Raw genomic sequence first — 5,614 nt, 5'->3', positions numbered from 1 at the left:
ATACTTGAGGAATGTCAATATTTTTTATATGGCATATTTTTAGCCATTCTAGTCTGTGTACACTGATATATCATTGTGGTTTTAATTTTCATTTGTATGTTGGTGATGATTGATGAAGTTTTAACCTGTTCATTTGTTCATTTGCCATTTGTATACCCTTTTTGGGTAAAATGTATGTTTATTTTTTCTATCGCATCATCTGTCTTTTTTGTATAGTTTCCATACGCACACATAAACATTCTAGAGCTATTTGTGGCATTTATTTTGGCGGAATATCTTCTCTCATTCTTTTTGTTACCCTAAGCTCGTTAATATTTTCGCTTATGTTTTATTGAAAAAGTTTTATTATTTTACCTTTACTACTTAGATCTTCAAAACATCTAGAATTCTTTGTGTATTGTATGAGGAAGTATCAAGAGTAATTTTTTCCACTAAGTGATGTGGCATCTTTTATTGAAAGGACCATTCTTTCTCGCACTTCACTGAATGTCACCTTTGTTAAAATCCACATGTTTGTATAGCTGTCCTTTGGACTCATTTAATTGAAATATTTTTCTACCCTGTGTCTTAATTATAATAAGTCTTAATACCTAATAATGTGAATCCTTCAGTTTTATTTTCAAAATTGTCTTAGGTATTTCTGGACTTTCAAATTTGCATATACATTTTAATATCAGCTTATTTCTACAATATAAAAATACAACTGAGATTTTTTGTTTGGATTATATTTAATGCATATATTAATTTAGAAGGAATTATCTCTACAATATTTTGTCTTACTAAACATTATCTTCTGTTTAGATCTTTTATTTTTTCTCTCAATAATGTCTTTAGATTTTTGGTGAGGAAATATTGTACATATTCTGTTAGGGTAATTCTAAGTATTCTTTATGCTTTTATAGCTATCATTTAAAAAACTCATTTTCTACTTCTTTCTGGTAGATAACAATGAAACTTTTTTATCTCAACTTTATTGAGCAATTTTGCTAGACTTATTTTAATAGTTTTTCTGTGGAATATTTTTGGATATGTCACATAAACCACTGTGTTGTCTGTGACTAATCACAGGTATATTTACTTTCTATTCTTTGTGCTTTGCTAGTTCTTTTATTTACCTCAGTGACAAGGTCCTAAACTATCATGTTGAATCGAAGTGATGCCGGAAGGTACTTTGTCGTGTTCCTGATCTTAGGAGGTAAAGCTTCAATATTTTACCATTAAGTATGATGTTTGCCATAGGTATTTTGTAAACCCTCAGTGTCAAACTAATGTCACATTGTTCTATTTCTAGTTTGCTAAAGTATTTTAAATAAATTTTTTCAAATGCTTTTCTGTCACATATTGAGAAGATTTTTTTTTATTCTAGTGTGATAAGTTTCTCCCTCCCACCCCCCACCCCCTGTTTGGTTTTTCTAATGTGGGAAAACCAAATGTTGCATTCCAGGGATAAATTCAAATGATTGTAATGTATTGTCTTTTTTACATATTTATGTATTATGTTGAAATCAATTTTGCGACTGTATTTATGATGAATATTAGTCTATAATTCACTTTTCTCCCAATGTCCTTTTTAGGTTTTCATTTGAAATTTGGGTTGGCTTCAAGTGAGGGGTATGCTTCCTCTTTATTTTGGAGTTAAAATTTTTTTCCCCCCAGTATACTGTATGAATTATCAAATGCTTGAAGGGAAAAGGGCCCAGAATGTTGAGTTCACTAGTTCACTTTTCTGGGCTTTGTTTCTCTTCAGCAACTTGGCTCCTTGAGTTCTGACTGCCTTGGTAGCATTCTGATATCTTATATTCAGCCTGGTGTTTTCTGTGTTTTATCCATCTTTTTAAGATTTTCTTGGTGAGAGGCTCATTTTGCTGCAGGCTGGCCCATCATAGCTGGAAGTGGAAGCTTCTCCCCCATTTTTAACCCCATGTCCAGTTCTTGTTATTTTTCACAAAGGGCTGATAGATCAAGAATTTTTTGGCTTGTGTGTTACAAGTATTCATTAGAGACTTTTAGACTGCTATCTGTGCTCACCTTCTCATGGTTGAATGGTTTAAGAATGAAGAAGAATACTTACTGAGACAAATACTTCTGTCAGCTTGACAATGCTCTTTTCAAACCATGTGCCTCTCAAAACAAGTTCTGCATGGTTCATTACCCATTTGCTGCCCTATCCTCATCTTTTAAGATTTGCTTTAGATGATTCTGGTCTGCAGAGATTTCTGTGTTCTGGTACACACAAGCTCTAGTTGTTTTAGAAAAGTTAAGAAACATGTTCTTCTTGGTTTTACTGATAAAGAATGCTTATTTTGATAGACTCTCTTATAAACCTGCCCTGGGGAGATTTCTTTGGGCAAAATGTGGACGAATGTTAAATCAGGTTGGACGAATATTAAATCAGGTAGGGAGGCACACACACAATAATTCTAAAAAATTAAATCATATTTTAAACAAATTATTTTTATAAGGAGTGATCTCAGTAAGATGGCAGAATAGGAGGCCTCTGTTTGCATCCCCACTCAGCAACAATAATTTGGCAGCCATTTTGGAGAAAAGTGCCTTTGTGGGAGCTTAACGATCCAGGTAAGAGACTGTGAAACTCCAGTGAAGCCCAAGAGGAAGGCTGTTTTGAGAAGGCAGGCCTATGTCCAGGCTGCAGAATCACTACTAACCATGGTCTCAACTACCGAAACAGAAACAGCCCCTTCCCCCTGTGGGTGTAGCTATAGCCCTGTTTGGCTTTGGTCTTGCCACCAGCACCATCTACCAAGGAGCCCTGCAGGAATCATACCTGCCTGTGACTTGAGTAACAGGCCCATCAGCCTTGATCCCAGCTGTGGACTCAATAGAGAAAGGAGAGTTTCTTCAAGAATTGGTATTGGGAATACTGGATATTCATATATAAAAGAATTAAATTGGGCTCTATCCTACACTGCTCACAAAAATTACCTGGAAGTAAAGACTTAAATGTAAGACTTGAAATTGTAAAACCCCAAGAAGAAAAACAGGTAAAAAGCCCCTTGATTTTGGTTTTGGCAATGATTTCTTGGATATGACACCAAAAGCACAATCAACAAAAGCAAAAATCAACAGGTGGAACTACATCAAACTAAAAAGCTTCTGCACAGAAAAGAACAATTGGCAAAACGAAAAGGCAACCCATAGAATGGAAGAAAGTATTTGCAAGTCATCTATCTGATAAAGGGTTAATATCCGAAGTATATAAGGAACCCATACAACTCAATAGCAAAAATGAAATTAAAGGGGGCCTGAATATCATTTTTCCAGAGAAGACATACAAATGGCCAACGCGTATGTGAGGAGGTGCTTAGCATCACTAATCATCAAGGAATGCAAATCAAAACCGCAATGAGATATCAACTTACACCTGTTACGATGGCTATTTTCAATCATTGATAACAATCAATGATGAGGGGTTTGGAGAAAAAGAAATCGTTTTGTAATATTGTTGGTGGGAATGTAAATTGGAATAGCCACTGGGGAAAACAATAAAGGAATAATGTGTCAGAAAAAAACATTCTTTATTAAAATGGGAAAATTTATAAGGTTAAATTAAATGCATGGAAACAAGAATTTGTGGTCCTGCATGTTGGAAATATGTTGCACATTAACTGTTGTTAATAAAACTAGTAACAAATAGAAAAACATATACATACATACATACATACATACATACATACTTACAATATGTTTCCATATTGGGAGGAATTTGTCCAGTGGACATAGAATTGAATTTTAAGGCTACAGAGTGTGAGAGGGAGATGAAAGGGATTTAGTGAACAGGAATCTCAGAATATGAAGAAATGGGCATGATATCATGTTTGCCTTCAGTTCGAGTACATCAAGCTTCCTTGGTGTATGGTGGTGGCTTCACCATGGGTGTGAGCCCTTTCACTGGAGCTCTTGTCTGGACTTCTTGCTTTCCTTGGAAATTGGCTGAGTTTTCAAGCAAAACCTTTTTATTTTAGGTTCTGATACCTGCACAGTTACTATAGTAATATGGATATTCTGTGGTATCTAGGCCTTTTCAATTTTAGATACTTAGTAAACTTGGTAAAGGTTTATTAATTGTGCTGTGAAGCTTCATATCTTTTTTCCCCTCTGTATGGCTCATCTTGACCAGAATTCACAGAAAAAGAATCAACAATCAACTTGATATAGTTTGCCACACACCCAACCTTTCCTTAATGTCTCCTTGCTGGACACTTTTTAGATTACCTGTCTGGGTCATGAAAACATTTTGTTTTCTTTCCCTGATTTTAGCCAGAGGTGCCAATGTAAAAATGAGGTGGAACTTGGCCTCATTCATTCATTCATTCATTCATTCAACAATGTCTCCTGAATGCTCGTGTGTGCCAGGCTCAGAGCTCAGTGCTGATACCATAGCAAAGTAGATATATATATTAAATAGCTTTAATTAGATACAAACCCATAAATTGATTATGCCTGGAAAAGTTCCTAAATTTTGTTTGCTATGACATAGAAGCTTACACTTTAAACACAGGTTTATATTTGTGATAGTTTCATTGAGGCTTAAGTCAGGAATGTAGGAAATATAATATAACCCATAAAATTATTCCTTAGTCTCTCATCTCTGGTACTTGAGTTTAAATCTTATAATTGTGTCTACGGCCATGCCAACTTGAACAAGTCCGATTCCATCTCATCTAGGAAGCTAAGCAGGGTTGGGTCTGGTTAGTACTTGCATGGGAGACCACCTAGGAAGACCAGGTGCTGTGGGCATAAAAAATAAAAAATAAGGGATTGTAAAATGACAAGGTCCTTGCAATCTGTGAGGTCAACCAAGGGTTGCCTCGCCTAAAAAAAAAAATCTTATAGTTGAGCTTCAGGTATTGAATGATGACCACCCTTTTCCTTACTGTCAACTTTTACTTTCTAATAACTTTTTAATCTATTCCTTACTTTAAGGCCTTTCCACTAAGAGTACCCTTTGTAGGCAGAATTGCCAGGTTTAGACAATAAAAATACAGTGTAAGCATGTTTTATGCAATATCTGAGAGCTGCTTATATTAAAAATTTATCCGTCGTTTAAGATTCAAATTTAACTGGGCATCCTGTATTTTACCTGGCAATCTTATTGTTAGGAGAAGGAAAAATGAAGTGATATTGCACTTTTTATAAGTAGTCGGAATACATATATTCTGGCTGAGAATTTTGTGTTTTCTGTGGGTTTTCTTTCTCCATATTCTTCCTTACACTTCTGTTAACATCTGTCTATGATAATATGTATTAACTAGACTGTGTTAATCTGTGGAAGTACTTTTTTCAGTGTGAGAATTTAAGCTAGTTCAGTTTCGTAAGACTTCTTTTATTTATTTGAATACCCCCATTATAAGCCAAATCCAAATTTGTACATAATACTTGGTGCATGTTTCATGTAGATCTAACATATCATTTATGTCAAAAGTTAAATTTCAACTTGAAGATTCAGATTTCCTAAATGGATATCTGCACTGGCCCTCTCTGTCCCAGTCCAGAGGCCAGTATTCATTAGAAAGAAATTCAGTGGCATAGAGGAAAGGACGCTGGGAATGAAGATCTTTATGTCCTAGTCTTGGCACAGTGCCTGGGAAAGTGG

At 35.1% G+C, this 5,614-nt stretch overlaps 1 pseudogene; it reads left to right on the top strand.

The window, feature by feature from the left end:
• The first annotated feature begins 4,639 nt into the window (after nt 1-4,639).
• On the top strand, nt 4,640-4,758 carry LOC120581049 (uncharacterized; annotated as a pseudogene).
• The last annotated feature ends 856 nt before the right edge of the window (nt 4,759-5,614 follow it).

Source organism: Pteropus medius, unplaced genomic scaffold (assembly GCF_902729225.1).
Source record: "Pteropus medius unplaced genomic scaffold, Ma_sr-lr_union100, whole genome shotgun sequence".
Lineage (NCBI taxonomy): Eukaryota > Metazoa > Chordata > Mammalia > Chiroptera > Pteropodidae > Pteropus > Pteropus medius.
The sequence above is the reverse complement of the archived record's forward strand: the minus strand, read 5'-3'. Positions and strand labels throughout refer to the sequence as shown.